This window comes from Panthera onca, chromosome C1, assembly GCF_046562875.1.
Source record: "Panthera onca isolate mPanOnc1 chromosome C1, mPanOnc1 haplotype 2, whole genome shotgun sequence".
NCBI classification, from domain to species: Eukaryota; Metazoa; Chordata; class Mammalia; order Carnivora; family Felidae; genus Panthera; species Panthera onca.
In genome coordinates, this window is record NC_138346.1 from 189,515,571 (window position 1) to 189,532,145 (window position 16,575).

At 49.4% G+C, this 16,575-nt stretch overlaps 1 long non-coding RNA gene across 1 annotated transcript in view; it reads right to left on the reverse strand.

Moving 5' to 3' along the window:
* Positions 1-8,003, reverse strand: part of LOC132672844 (uncharacterized) — a 44,263-nt gene extending 36,260 nt beyond the window's left edge. The window contains exon 1 of the long non-coding RNA XR_013557112.1: positions 7,859-8,003. This is a non-coding gene — a long non-coding RNA (uncharacterized LOC132672844). The remainder of the gene's footprint in view (positions 1-7,858) is intronic.
* Between the last annotated feature and the right edge of the window lie 8,572 nt (positions 8,004-16,575).

The window sequence follows — 16,575 nt, forward strand, 5'->3', positions numbered from 1 at the left end:
TCATCACACCCAAAACTGTCCCTCCCAAACTACTTTCCCTCCTAGTCCCCTATTCTTGGTTGGAGCTACATCAGCTACCCAGACATCCCAAGTTAAGCCCCTCCCTGACCCACTCTCCAACGGACACACACACAAAAAACTCTTGGACTTCCCAGCTCCACGAGATCTTCATCCTGTAAACAGCTCACTGGGTCATATAACACAAAGCCCACACTCCTACAAAGCTCATGCATGGTCAGCCATGCAAAAATAAAATCAGAAGCACACAGAGAGCTATGCAGAAACTTACCATCCTGCACAGCCACAGCAAGTCATGTATAATGATAAATACATGTACACGCTCACACATACACAGTCCTAGGCGACAAGCTCCTCCCCAGGAACATTCTGGGGAAATGAAACATGGTAAAGTCCAATCATCTTGAACCCAGACCCAGGCCCTGAACCCATAAATCCAACTGGGGGAGGAGGGCAGGCGTTGCCTTTCCCCCGTTCCTGACAGCCCATGATTTGTGCCTGCTCTGTGGACCCTGGTGCCATAATTCACCCGCAGCGCCCACAAGATGACTGTCCGGCCTGGCGTTTTGCCTGCCTTAAGCTCCAGGCTGCCTGTGCCTGTCCTCCTGGCCCCAGATCCAAGCTGTGTCAATAAGCTGGGGATGAGAGTGGTGGATAGAGATCACATAAGCCTCTGTCTCCCAGGAAAGAGGACCACAAGCTGTACCTACCACTCCCAACATCTTCCAGGATCCCCTACTTGGCCAGGAACTTCAGGACGAACTCCTCTCTGTGCCCAGACCCAGACCTCAGTCAAAATCCAAGCTGCCTTAAACAAATTGGCAAAGAGGATGCCAGCAGCCAGAATGTGGGTGTAAGCACCGATGGTGAGAATCCAGGCTTCTTGCTGCACAGGCAACCTGGGAGCTACTGCTCTCATCACCCTGTCCTCCCTTTTCCCCACCTCCAAACACACACACAGACTGCCCTAGCTTTGGGGCTGCCATCCAGAGGACAGGATGACGCTCACCGCTAGGGCAGTGGCAGTATGGATGAAGAAGATGGGATGAATTACTTCTATATTAATGTGGTAGTGTGGAGAGTCTGGGTGAGCGGCCGGAGTGGGTGACGGCGAGGAAGTAACAGGAGAGTAGGCTGACAAAGATCCCAAGTTACATGGCAATTTACTATTAACTCCAAAACAAGAAGGTCAGATTTTCTTCTTAACTGCTGAGAGCTAAGAGCAAGGCTGCACATGTAGAGCTTTCCGGAAAGGGCTCCAATAATAATGCGGGTCTGCCTCAACCCTGTAACATCCTGCCTCTGCCCATTAAGGGCGAGCGGGACCACAGTGAAGAGAGATTCCACAGGGATTCACTGCTAGCAGACTGGGGAATCTTGTCTGAACTGTTCTTTTGACCTATTGGCATCCCTTTCTGTCTTGGAACCTTGTTTATTTACCCTTTTCCCCTCTCTAGTCCTCACTGGGGGAAAGATCGAATAATCAAATTTGTTGTTGAGATAATTGACCGACTGTTTGGAAAACAATAAATCTGGAGCCTTTACACAGAAATACATTCAAAAGGGTAAAAACATAAAGTGTAAAAAGATGAAACCACAGAAGCACTAAAGCAAAGTGTAAATATTGGTATTGTTTAAAGGAAAAGCGGTCTCTCTAAGCATGATATGAAATACAAAGTTCTAAAGGAAAAGCTTGGCAGACTTGACCACATAAAAATCAAGTATTTATGAAAGACAAAAAATAAATAAGATGGAAGATCAAGATGAAGTAGAAAACCATAAGGAATATTATCTCTAATACGTACAAGAGGTCCCACAAATAGAAAAAAAAAAAAAGATAAATATTCCAGTAGAGAAATGGACAAAGAATGTGATCAGACAATTCAAAAATGACATGTGAACGCCCATTAAGAACTGAGTATATGTTCTGGTTCAACAGTGATCAAAGAAATGCAAAAGAAAAAGAAGTATCAGTTGTCACCTATCAGGTGGACAAAAGTTTTTTTTTTAACTGATAAGGGTGTCTGTCATTGGCAACAGTGTGAGGAAAGGGGCGCTCTCTTCCCACCGTGTTCATGGATTAGAAGACTCACTAATTGTTAAGATGTCAATACTACCCAAAGCAATCTACAGAGTCAGTGTGATCCCTATCAAAATCCCAATGATCTTTTTTTTTGTAGAGAAATAGAAAAAGCCATCCTAAAATTCATGTGGAATCTCAAGAGACCCTGAATAGCCAAAACCATCTGGAAAAAGAACAAAGCCGGAGGACTCATACTTAACTGATTCCAAAACATATTAAAAAGCTACAGTACTCAAAACAGTGTGGTAGTAGCATAGAGACAGACGTATGGACCAATGGAATAGAAGAGAGAGCCCAGAAATAAATCCTCAAGTACACGGTCAAATAATTTTTGACAAGGGTGTCAAGACCATTCAGTGCGGAAAGGACAGTTTTTCCAAATATGGAGCTGGGAAAGCTAGATATCCACATGCAGAAGATGAAGTTGGGTCCTTACTCAACACTATGTATTCAAAAGTTAACTCAAAATGCGTCAAAGACCTCAAGGCAAGACTTAAAAAAGAATAAAGCTCTTAGAAGAAAGCACAGGGCAAAAACTTTACATTGGATCCAGCACATTATTTCTCAGGACACCAAAAGCACAAGTGAAGAAAGAAAAATTAGATAAATTGGACTTCATGAAAATTTAAACATTTTGTACTTCAAATGACACCATAAACAGAGTAAAAAGGCCACTCACAGATTGAGACAATATATTTGCAAAGTTTATATCCTCTAAGGGGTTAATATCTGAACTATGTAAAGAACTCCTACAACTCAACAGGAACAACAAAACAACCAAGTTAAGAAAATGGGCAAAGGACTTGAATAGACTTTTCTCCAAATAATACCCACAGATGGCTAACAAGCACATGAAAAGATGTGCAACAGTCATCATTAGGGAAATGCAAATCAAAACCACAATGAGATATGACCTTACACCCTTTAGAACGGCTACTATCAAAACACAACACAACAAAACAAAACAGAAAATAGCAAGTGTTGGTGAGGATGTGGAGAAATTGGAACCCGGGTACACTGTTGAGGAAATGTAAAATGGTGCTGCCACTACAGAAAACAGTGAAGCACTTCCTCAAAAAAATTAAAAATAGAATTACCATACGATCCAGCAATTCCACTTCTGGGTATATATCCAAAAGAATTGAAAGCAAGATCTTGAAAAAATATTTGTACACCCACGTTTGTAGTAGCGTTATTTACAATAGCTAAAATGTGAAAGCAACCCAAGTGTCCGTGGACAGACAGATGCGTAAACAAAATATGGGCTATGCATACAATGAAATATTAGCTTTAAAATGGAAGGAAATTCTGGGGCGCCTGGGTGGCTCCATCAGTTAAGCATCCAACTCTCGATTTCGCCTCAGGTCATGATCTCACGGTTCATGGGTTCAAGCCCGCATCAGGCTGTGCACGACAGTGAGGAGCCTGCGTGGGATTCTCTCTGCTGCTCCCCTACTTGCTCTCTCTCTCTCTCTCTCTCTCTCTCTCAAAAATAAATAAATAAACATTTAAAAAGGAAGGAAATTCTGACACAGGCTACAAAATGGATGAGCCTTAGGGGCGCCTGGGTGGCTCAGTCGGTTAAGCATCCAACTTCGGCTCAGGTCACCATCTCGCGGTCCATGAGTCAGGCTCTGGGCTGATGGCTCAGAGCCTGGAGCCTGTTTCCGATTCTGTGTCTCCCTCTCTCTCTGCCCCTCCCCCGTTCATGCTCTGTCTCTCTCTGTCTCAAAAATAAATAAATGTTAAAAAAAAAAAATTAAAAAAAAAACAAACAAAATGGATGAGCCTTAAGGGCATTATGCTAAGTGTAATAAACCAGTGAGAAAAAGACAAATATATGACCCCACTCCTATGAGGTAGTTAGCACGGTCAGAAACATAGAGGCAGGAATGAGAATGGCCATTGCAGGGGCTGGGGGGGGGGGAGGGGGGAGGGGAAATGGGAGTTAGTGTTTAATGGATACGGAGTTTCAGCTTTACAAGATGAAAGGATTTCTGGAGTTGAATGATAATGGTGGCTGCCCAAGAATGTACTAAATGCCACAGAACTATACGCTTAAAAATGGTTAATATGGTAAATTTTGTGTGTTATATATTTTACTACAATAAAAAAAAAATTGAGGGAGAAAAGCTAAAAAAACCCAAAAAACAGAACAACAAAAACAACAACAAAACCCGAACAACACCTGGCTAGGGTGTCTATAGTTGGCAGTGGTGTAAGGAAAGGGACAACGCGGACAGGTTCAGTGTCTCTGGAGGCCAGTGGGCCAACGTACCCACCGCAGTCACTAATACACTCACTCCTTGTTACACACCAAGCATCGTTGTAAGTGCTCAGCATGTCATAATCCAAACAGCAATCCCACAAACTAAATCTTATTATTCTCTCCATTTTACAGATGAGGAAACTGAAGCCCAGAGCGGTTCAGTAATTTGCCGAAGGCCCCTTTGCTAGGAAATCGCAGATCGGGTATTGAATCCCAGGCATCCAGCTCTCCTTTGCCACATTATACCAAAATGTTAGTTGTGCAAACCCTTTGTCCTAGAAATTCCACTCCTGGGAATCCATCTTAAGGAGTTAATTAGGCAAGTGCACAGAGATATATACATATACATGGATGTGCTTCTTCATATCAAATATATCAGCAGGAAAATGGGAACATTATAAATGTCCGTCAGTAGGAGATCCATCGACTAAATTATGATAGGTCCATGAAACAGAATGCTATGTTACCATTAAAAGAGTATGAGTATATTTATATTCACTGATACAGAAAGATCTCAACAACATATTGTTGAGTGGAAAAGCAGGTTGCAAAACAGCATGCGTAGTAAGATCCCATTTAGGTAAAATTATATGTATATCACTCAAGATCTGAGAGGGTGCTCAACAAACGCTAAAGGTTATTATCCTGAGATGGTGGGGATTTCGGGGAATTTTTATGTTCTCCTTTCCTCCTTTCTTGTATTGTTTGGATTTTGTACAGTGAGCATATATTATCTTTGTAAACAGAAAAGGCAATTTAAGAAAAATGCGCCTCCTGGAATTGGCGTCTCTTTCTTTGTATCTCTCCACGCTTCATTCAGCCAACCTGCACTGAGCACCTACTATGTGTTAGGCCTCACACTGGGAGGAAAAACAGAGAAATGGACCCTGAGAAGGTTATCAGGGGCAGAGACAAGGGCACCTTGGGAAACATGGGGGAGAGAGGTGCATACAGTCTACTTGACTGAGGCAGAAACCAGTCCAGAAGCAGAAAGGCACCAAGAAGATGAACCAGTGAGGGGGAAGGATGAGAAGGTGCAGACACAGGTACTTGGTATGGGCGCCCTGTCTCGCTCCCAGGTTGGCTAATGCTGTCCTGTTAATGAAGTGAGTGATTAATAGCCAAGGGGATAGAGAGCTGGTATATGAGATTAATCCCAGTTAATGAATCCATTGTTAACGGCATTAAAAAGCAACGGGGGATGGGAAGGCAGCCTCCTCTCAGCACATCCAGGCCCGGCTGCCTCTGCAGGCAGCAGAGAGGAAGGCTTTGGCTTGCGTGATGGGGAGTAGTGCGGACAGGAAGAGACAGACGAACGCAGACCGCATACCTACTGTAAGGCTGGTGCCTTTTTATAGGCATTTCCTGCCAGTGCCCACTGAGCCTTAGGTGGGCAGCATCAGTACCCACACCTCCCTGGGCCGTGGAAACGACAGCTTGCCCCGGTCCCCGGCTGCCGCGTCCTCGTCAGCCTGACTCCAGGCCAGGCCACACTCCCTTTCAGGGGCGGCTCACCGCCAAGGTCAGGGGAAGGGGGTGGAGGGTGAGAAGTAGCCACTGGTCACCGGGGGCAGGAAGAGATGAAAATCTGCAAGAGTCAGGGCAGGAGGGGCCTTCGTGGGGCCAGAGAAAACACGGATGGCAGAAGGTGCTTGGAGGACAGCGGAGACCAGGGCTGAGGCGGCCTTTCAGCGCACTGCCTCTTCCCGAGGGACCCAGGTCTCAGGACTGCCCCGGGGGCAGATCATCAAAATGTCTATGTCTTGCTCTCCAGGCCGCCTCTCCCCTGCTTCCAGCTGACCGCCTAGAGCTGGGAGGGTGAATGGAGCCCCAGGGCTTCCCAGGGTGTAGAGATAACATGTCCTGAACCCCAGCTTGTCTAGGACCCATGCTGGAAGCAGAGAAGAGGCTCATCTGTCTGGCCCTCACAATAACCCTGAGTAGTGGGTGTTCTTATTCCCATTTTACAGATAAGGACACTAAGGTTCAAGGATGGACACTGTCTTGCCCAAGACCACACAGCAAGTTAGTAGCAGAGGCTGGATTTGAAATCAGTTCTACCTGGCTCCAAAATCTATGCCCTCACGGCAACTCTTCCTTCCCTGAGACCAGTAGTTCTCAAAGTACAGTGTCTACACCAGCAGCTGCGGCAGCTCCTGGGCCCCACCCCTGAGCCACCCAAGTGGGCCCAGCGTGTGTGTTTTAACAACCATGAATGACTCCGGGGGGATGCCGGTGAACCTTCTGAGTCCCCCGCTCTTCCAGCCCTACAAATGCTGAAGCACTCAGGGACCCTTCTCTCTGTCTACACTCTCTCTCTGGGTGATCTCATCCTATCCCCCGGCTTTAAACATTTATATGCTGACAACTTCCCAATTTATATCTTCAGTCCTGACATCGCCCGTGAACTCCCATCACATACATCCAGCTACCTACCTGACATCTCCATTTGGACGTCTCCGGGATCTCAAAATTAAAGTGAATCCTGATTGTCCCCAACACAGCTCCTCCCCCATCTCCCTCTTCTCAGAAAATGGCATCAACACTGACCCGGCTGCTCAGGCCCAAAGCTTTGGAGTCTTCCTTGACTCCTCTCTTAATCTCATGGCTTCTTGCATCTAATCCAATAGGAAATCCTGTTGGGTCTCTTTTTAAAATATATTTCAGATCTGACTCTGTTTACCACCTCTGCATCTGCCACTATGGTCCACACCGTCTTTCTCCTCTCACCAGGACTAGTATGGCCACATCCTAATTGACCCCCATACTCTCACTCATTCCCCCTACAGTCTTATCTATTCCCAGTGGCCAGAGCGATCCTTTTAAGGCATAAATCTGAGATTAGGCCACTTTTCTGGTCAAACCCCTCTAGTTCTCAACACGTGTAGAATTAAATCCATAATCCTTGCTTGACCTCCAAAGTCTTATCCAATCTACACCCCTGTATCCCTCAATTCCCTCCATCCTCATCCACTCTCTCATCACACCTGCCCACCACACCACAACCACACCTGCTTCTTGTCCCACCTTGATTACCCCAAGCATGTCCCCACCTCAGGGCCTTTGCACCAGCTATTGCTCAGGTGTTCTTATGATTGCTTTATTCAGTCCTCTGCTTGAAGACAGAGCCACCTGCCTACCACTTCCTGTTGCTTACTCAGCTTTGTTTCCTGCACAGCACTCATTATCACCTGACATCATATCATAGATTTGTTTGCGTTGACGTCTATCTCTCCTACCAGGCTGTAAGCTCCGTGAGGACCGGGACTTTCCATTCGTTCGGCAACTGGAACATTGGATGGGAGCTGCTCAATCAGTGTTTGCTGAATGAATGAATTTCTCTGAACTTCTATTTCCCCACCCGTAAAAATGGGCATACTCACCCCATAAAGTACCTCTGAAGATTGAGTAAATATGTAAAATACATAGCTCATGATTGGCATAATGTGGATCCTAAATAAAGATTTCTTGTCATTTTTGGATCTTACCTTCCTTCCCATGCTTAAGAAGTCCTGCTGGCTCTGTATTTCCTATCACCTCGAGTGTGAGTGTTTCCCAGCTCAGGCTGGTCAAGGGTTGACCGTGACTTGCCAAGGTACTGCAACCCAATCTGCCTTCTCCCTGAGCCCTGGAAGAAACTGACAATAAATTCCCATCTATCTGCTACTTTACAGTTTGCTCCAAACTGAGGTCAGTCTTCACATCCATCCACTGAGGTCCGTACCACTATGCCCATTTATAGATGGGGACACTGAACCCATAAGTGATTTGCCCAGGGTGGTAGGTAGCTCCAGGGCACGGCCAAGATGAGACTCGCCCCAGTCATAAAAGGCCAATTCTCCTGCTCTTTCTCCTACTTCAAGATTCCTCTCCCGTGGCACACGCCCTCACCTCCGACCTTTCCCTTGTGCCTGGACTGCCCTCTCTCTGCTCCAAATCCAGGGGTCCACTCTTGCTCTGAGATCCAACTGGCCTTCCTCCTCCTCCTCCTCCTGGAAGCCCTCCTGACATTCGTTCTCTCCTTCAAGCTTCTCAAGTACGGGATTCTGTACTTTCTTGCCCTCTTCTTTGAGTGTCTCTGGGTGTTTTCTCTCTTCAACCATAACAACAGTGACACCTAATTTTTGAATTACATTTGCCGTAAAGGCAGATCAGAGAAACATAGAAGAAAAAGTCGAAGTTCTCCTTCACTGGCCCCGGCCCAGTCTCATTCCTCCATGTGGGGTAACCACTGCCAACGGTCGGGCCTGACTGCTCGCAGTCCCCCTCCAGACATTTACACACCTATGCTTGCCCCCATGCCAATAGCTGGGGTCATATGGCAACCTGTTCTTCAACTGCATTTTTTGACTTAGCAATATGTCTTAGTGATTGTGCCATATCAGCACACGTACTCCCTTCGGAAGAGCTGTAAGGCGGTGGATGGGCCGTGATTCATTTCACCACGTCTCTCTTGCTGGACGTTGGGGTTGTTTCCAGGTTTGCACGGTCAGAGAGCCCCCTGCCCCCAGCAGTGCCGTGTGCACCGCCCGGAGCCCGCCAGCTTTTCCGTGGGAGGGAGAGCCAAGGGTGGGGTTGCAGGGGAGAGGCTGCCCCGTTCAAAGAGCCAGTGCCCCCCCCCAACCCACCCTGGCGGCCCATGCCCGACCCCGTGCTCGGCACCCACAAAGCCTTTCCACAGCTTCCATGGCACTATTTTATTTCTGCTCACAAGAGCCCTGCGAGGTAGTGACATTAGTACCATTTTACAGGCGAGGACTGGAATTCAGCCCATCCTGTCACTCTCCAGAGCTCGTGCTCAGCTCTGGGCCTGTGCCGACAAGACAGGTCCCCACATCCCAGGAGTGGTGATGGGGCACGCACTCCAGGAGTCCCAGTGGGGTCGCGGGTGCCCGAGGAGCAAGGGGGTCGGGGTGCAGAGGTGAGGCGCTTGGTGGGGGCTCGACAGCCTGAGGAGGGGCTTTCTTCCCACCTCCTTCCGTGGCTCAGAGGAGCCTGGGCTCAGGCTGAGAAGCAGGGCTGCTAGGTTGCCATGGAAACGGAGGGTTCCTCTCTCCCTCACAGCAGGAATCACGGTGATTGGGGGTGGGGGGTGGGAGGAGGATGTTTCCCTGGCAGCACCGTGGGTTGGGGCTAGGAGGCTGGTCACTCCTCCCCTCCTCCTCCCTCCTTTGCCCCTCCCCACCCACTGTTGAGGCCAGCAGCCAGCAGGGGAGGCCAATGGGGGTGCTGGCCTAGACCAGGAAAGAAGACTGTCAGTTGGTGGTGGTGGGGTGAGGTGGGGAGTCAGGGGATCCTGAAGGAAGCTACAGATGGTCCCTCCTTTTAGACACCGCCTCACCTACCAGGGCCCCCTACCCAGGTGTTCTTACAGGACAGAGCCAGGGCTCCTCTCACACCCAGAGAGTCACAGGTCAACCCCACTCACCAGCCCAGCCCGCACTGATCCCAGGCACACGTGCACATGAACTCTTTACACACACACACACACACACACACACACACACACACACACACACACCCCAAACCACGCACATGCAGAGTCATGCACTGATAACGCTCATACGTTGACAGGTTCTCATGCACACTCATTCACACACAGTCACACCCACACATGCAAACCACATGCACCTGCTACCTGATGAACGCATGTGATCACATATTCAAGCACGCATGCAAACACGCATCCTCTCTCTGCCTCTGTGACTGATTGTCAGTCTTGGAAGCGCCTTCCCTCCTTCGTCACATCTTCTCCTGCTCACTACCCCCCTCTGCTAGGTCTCCCCCCGTCTCCCCCAACCCTCAGCCTGTCCTTGGCAGGAGCCCTGCCCTCTGGGCTCAGCCCTGGAAGGAGACGCTGTCATTTCCAAGGGAGCAGATTCTCAGACACAGACAGCACGCAGCCTTGAAAAAGCAGGAAGGGTTGGGGGAAGGGGGTGTGCAATGTCAAGTTTGATACCCCACCTACCTCCCTCTCCTTCCAGATGATACTCCTGCCTTATCCTGGCTGGATTTAAGAGCAGCAAAATTTACCCCCCTCCCTAAACAAAATAAACAAAACCTCCTACAGGCTTGCCACAGGAAGTAAAATTGTGAATATCCGAATAACCACGGTTAATAATAATAGGCAGCTAAGTGGCTATTGAGGGCTTGAGTACTAAGTACTGTGCTAGGTTCACGGTCGCACTTATTCCTCATATCAACCTCTCAGGCAGGGGATAGTATTTCCCTTTCGCAGAGAAGGAAACTAAAGCTTAGAGAGCCCCTGTAACTTGCAGGTGATGGAGATAGGTCTGCCAGACTCCAAGCATTCCCAACCAAGGGACCACTCCCCTTGTACCACCAGGGCTCCGTGCACTGAGGTGCTGCCCTGTGCAAGGGCACTTGGACAGGAGATCCAGGCTGTCAGCTGGGTGACTGGCACAGACAGCAGACACCTGCTGGTCAGAACTAAATACTAGACACCCTTCTCCTTAGGGTCCTTTGGTCCTTCTCTGTCTTCCACTCAGGAAACTTGCAGAGTTGTCTCCAGGCCCTGGAACCACTGCTCTGTGTCCAGACTCTTTTCAGTCTCTCCTCTTTAAGTCACTAGCTTGCTCATCCCACCCCCACCCCCCCCACCCCAAGCTGCAAATCAGTTCTTTTGCAGACAATTCTTCTAGTTCCATTTCCCCTCTGGTCTGCTCCAGCCAGGCCCACAGAACTGTTAGGCATGAATACAATGGCTCATCAAGGTGTTAGGCTAAACACAACTTAGTTAATTTCTAAGAGGAATTCTGTTCTCAGTTGCTATTTTTCTCTCTCTGCTACACTGTGATTATATCCCCCTAGCTTTTTAAAGGTAAAATGTTGCTTTAAGTACACTTACTTGACAAAATTTTAAGTCGCCAAATTCTATGAGTTCCCCAATTTTTGTTTAAATAATGGGGTCTGGGAACTACGGATTGCCTACTGATCTAATCCAACCCCTTATTTTCAGATTGGAAAAAAATGAATCCAAGAAAAAAGGCGTGACGTGTCAAAAAAAATTGTCTGTGAGCTGCACAGACTCTGGGGTCAAAAGATCTGGTTTAAAGCCAACCCAGCCACTGTGTGAGCACACATGGGGAAGTCAGTAGACCGAAGAGCGCTTCAGTTTCCTCATCTGTATAATGGGCTGATCTGAGAATCAAATAAGACACTACAAGATTCATCATGTTGAGACTATAAAATGCTATCTGGCATTAACCATCACACAACATCCAAAACTGAAGCCAGAATCCAGGCTTCCTGACCCGTGTTCTGTTATTCCTCCCTGCTGTGGGATGTTCAAGTGGGACAAGGACAGGCTTGGATTCAGAGACCTGGGTCAAACCCCAGCTCCTCCATTCACTAGCTCTGCAGTGGTCCTTCATCTGAAAACAGGGCATTATAATACTTCAGCCTTGGGTGACAGGGTTAACGGGGTTAATATTCAGGAGGGGGCCCCTGTAGTGCCTAGCATGTGCCTGCCTGACAGTGAGTGTTTTCTCCCCTCCCCCTCGGATTTTCCTCCAGCTGTCATTCTCTGAATTTCTTCAGTGGTGACCAATCTCTTGCTTCCTTTGAAGGAACATTTGATTTTGGAAAGAGCCCAAGGTCACTAAGAGGCTCGTCTGGCCAGGGAGTCAGACAGTTAGTAATTCAGCCCAGGAGGGAACACCCTTTGGATGTGCAGATGGGTTTCAGCTCTGCAGGGAGGAGGAAGGCTTTCTCCTTCAGAGCCTGCGGAAGGAGGCCAGTCTTGCTGAGGGGCCTGCCTTTCCACTTTGCGGGGCCTCTTCTGGAGGCTGTGGAAGGAAGCAGGTCTGCACCTCCCAGGGCAGCCATCATGTATTGGCAGCTCAGAGTGGGTGGCTGTGGCCTCTGGGACTGCCTCTCATCCTTGCCAAGCAGATATCAGAGCCAGAATGACACATCATCTAGTCCACTCCCCGTGTTTTTAAATGAAAGACCTGAAACCCTCCCCTCCCCTCCCCTACCTGTACTCTGATGGACAGAAGTGAAGCTTCAAGTGTAACTCAGAAGGTCCGAGCTACAAACTGACCTTGGTGATACCCAGCCCACCCCTCTCTTTCTTTTCCCACTGCACTTTACGGATAAGGACACGGAAGGCAGGGAGAAAAGAGCCATGTGCCCTGGGCACATGTTCCTAAGGTAATGACAAAGCTGCTGGAACACCCAGTGTACCCTTTAGCCTGTGTTCTTCTGCTGCCCAGAGAACCACTCTTCATATGAGGAGCTAATGACTGCTCTCCCAGCCTTTCCTGAGAGCATCCAGTGAAGTGGAGGAGGAGGGCCAACCCAGGAAGAAATGCTGAGAGGCAAGAAGGCCACCCAAGGGGGTGGCACTTCATGCTGTCATCAAGTGCTCTGTATTTAATCAGCAGAGGGACCAGCTGGGCAGCAGTTCCGTCCCTGAGTCCCAGGGTGACCAAGCAAGCCTCCTCCTCTCCACCCTGCAGCTCCCTCATCTGGAAAAGAAAATAGATGCTGCACTGCATACACCTTGGCCCTTCATTCCATGACGCCAAGGACCACAGCCCGTAAGTTTCCACAGTAGGGTCTGATAGAGGGGCCTGGGTGTCCTGCTCTACTAACTCCCATGGCGCCCACTGGAGGATAAGCAGGGTCACCGGCTGCAGAATTCAACCTCAAACACCCACTTTACTGGTTTCCAGTATCATCTTTACCCGCAGTGTCCCCCAAATCTTCTGACCCCCTTTGGCAGCAGCTGCTGGGTTCAGCCTAGGAAAACTGCGCCACCTAGGGGCATATGGCCTCCACTGCAGGTTGGTAGGAAGGAAAATTAGATCTAGGGGTTCCTTCCCCTGCCAGAGGGGGCTCCTGACCTTCTCTGTCCTCACTACACCCTTGAGAACGGCAGGTCAGGAATTTCAAAGAGGAGGGAACTGAGAAGGTCAAGCAGCAACAACGTGGCAAAATCCAAACCAGAGTTCAGGCCTCCAGATTCTAGCACCTTTTTCTGCCTTTTCCTCCCCTGTTCCAAGGTTGTCTCTTCGTGGAGTGATACCTAACACTTAAGAGATGAGTAAGTCTTCAACAACCACTCTTTAGTGGGGCATAAATAATCCTAAATTGCTGTGAAATGTATTTTTTGTCTGTTTCAACAAGGATTTGGGGGGACATGGGGACTTGCTATGGGCTGTGGAGTGGCCCTAACTGAAATACCAGGGGCTGGGACAGACTGGGGGTCAAGTCCTGGCTCTATCAAAGGCTCAGCTGGGCCATTCCCATCCCCCATCTGAGAGAAGTCTCTGAACTACGTGAAAAGCAGGATTGACTTTTTTTTTTTAATGTTTACTTATTTTTGAGAGAGAGAGAGAGAGAGAGAGCAGGGGAGGGGCAGAGAGAGAGAAGGAGACACAGAATCTGAAGTGGGCTCCAGGCTGTCAGCATAGAGCCCAATGTGGGGCTTGAACTCACAAACCACGAGATCATGACCTGAGCCGAAGCATATGCTTAACCGACTGAGCCACCCAGGAGCCCCCAGGATTGACTTTTTTATATTGGGTTCTTGGGAGAACAAAGTAAGAGAAATACCGGATACGTGGCCAGTCTCAGCAGGTCAGTCAGAGCAACCCTGTCCCTCCTGCATCCAGAACCCACCACTGGCCTCTGGACCCAAAGGAAGAGCCAAAGTCCCTAGGGTGGCCTTGAGGTCACTGGGAGTTGCCTCCCCCACCTCCCTTACCATGCTCCCCCTTCTCCACCCCCAACCTCACTTCCCCACCCTGCCACCAGCCCCCTACCCTGGCCTCCTCCCTGTTCCTAAACATCTGGGTATGGTGTTTGCTGTTCCCCAGTTTGGAGTAACATTGGCATCAGTGCCTTTGGGTTTTTACTCAAATGTCAGCTTCCAGAGGGGGTCTTCCCTTCAACACACACCCCCCGCCCCACAACCTGCACGGTTTTGATTTCTCTCCTTTCACATTTGTTACCATCTAACATACTATCTACAGGTACCTCACTTCCCTTGTTTATTGTCTCTCTCCTGTTCTGTGTGTTCACTGCTGAGTTCTTGGCACAGAGTCAGGGCTCAATAAATATTTGTTACATGTGCGGGTGACAATTCAAATAATACTTTTCAAAGGAAAGAAAAAGCCAGAACACCAACCCTCGAGGTCCCTTGGCAACTCAGAAAATCATTAACATGCATGAGACTTCTGTCTATAAAATTGTCTCCTGTGACGTTTGAGCGTTATCCCTAGGACGCTATGAGGAGTGGGGCAAATGGCGGCCGTGCCTACATTGAGGATCAGGAAGCAGAGACCCTGCAGGAGGGCGGCCTTGTGTCGGGGTCACACAGCTGCTGAAGGGTAGAGCTGGGGGAACCCCATCTCCGGGCCCAGAGGCTGCAGAGTTTTGTCCTTCCCACGTTTCAGCAGCTTCTGTGGAGCAGGGAACCTGGAAATGCTCACACTAGAGCACTTGGTTGAAGGATTGTTCTTAGCATAAGCACAGTACTTAAGTGGCCACCCAGCCAGCTTTCAGAGGGCCATCCCAAGGGAAGAGCAGAGCCTTTCTTAACATGCGTGAAAGCTTATTGGGCACCAACTCTACGGCAAGGCCGTGAGACCTGCCCTGGGTAGAGAAAGCCAGATTGCTCAAACCAGTGTGGCTAGCTTCCTAGAGCAGAAGCCACTTCTGGCAGGGGAGTCAGGGGAGTGGACGGATTTGGAGAGCAGCAGTCAGTGTCCAGGAGGGAAGCACTGGGGCAGGGCACAAGGATTCTGAGCTGGAAACCCAACTCCACTGGGAACTTGCCGTACAACTGTGGCCTTGCCACCGTCGGGTCCAGCTTCCCAGAAGCCTCTCCTGTGTTCTGTCCCCCCCATGCTCACCTCGGGCACAGCCTGCAGCACACTGCACTGATGTGTCAGCCTAAGCCAGAGGTTCTTAACCAGGGGGAGTTTGTCCCCCAATGGGACATTTGGCAACGTCTGGAGACATGGTCTGGTTGTCATGATTGAGGGGATGTTACTGGCAATTAGCAGGGAGAGAGCAGCAATGCTGCTACATATCCCCCCTATAATGCATAGCCTCCCTAGAGAATCATCTGGCCCCAAGTGTCAAGAGAGCCAGGGTGGACAAACCTTGCTCTAGACTGTGAGTTCTCAGAGGGGTAATTAATGTCAGATTATTCTCGGCAGGCCTAGGGCACAGCGTGGCATGTATAAGGCCACCTGTTTGCTGACCGATGGGGGCCGGACCAGAGACCTCTGTGTCCCCATGACTCTACCCTGCCGGCACCCCCCATCCCTGCCTTCTCATTGGCAGGGCTGATGGAGCTGGGGTTGGAGGTCAGAAGGAGTCCCCAGGAGAAGGGGGCCAGTTCAAAGGTTCACAGACCCCCAGCTCTGCCCCAGTCATACGTGTCTTAGAACCAGCACCAGGTTTCAGAGTCAGACCAGCTCAGGTTTAAGTCTTAGCTTCCTACGCACTCCCTGTGCCTTTGGGTGAGTCACCTGCCCCCTCTCCCTCGCCTGGAAACCAAGAGCACAGACTCTGGCCTGCCCCTGCCGGACTTTTGTGAATATATGCAAGGTGCTGGACTGGCATGAAAAGAGAGTTTCCTGTTGAAGGTGACGAGTTGGCTGGTTTCAGTTGGGAGAATCATGGGTTTCAAGGGCCCAGCTAGAAACGACACTTCTTGGAGAATCTCTGCTTACCACGGCCCCAGTCAACTAGACCACCTGGGTTACCAGAGAAGCAGGATCGAGCCTACATCAGCAACAAGCCAGCCCCAACATGATGACTAGAGATGACGTGTGGGGTACCGAAGCAGCCCCTTGAGAACAGGGCCATGTCTACCGTGTTCAAGGGCACATGCCTGGTGCTCACCATCATATGATGTCTGGCGCCTTGTAGAGCAGATACATAGTCATGTTGCTCCTGATGGAGCCCCTACTGTGTCTGGGCCCTGTCCTGGCCTTGTGTGTAATCCCATTTAATCTCCTTAACAGCCCTGCCAGGGGGGACTATACCCCACATTCATAGAGGAGCTGAGGTCCACAGGTGAAGCATCATGCCCAGGGTCACATAGCTCACAGGTGGCAGCTCTGGGATTTGAGCCCAGGTCAGCCTCTTACCAAATCCCACCACCTTTCTGCCAAATCACCCTATATCCCCTCTTTCCAGGGGTCAGAAGCTCTTTTGAGAAGCA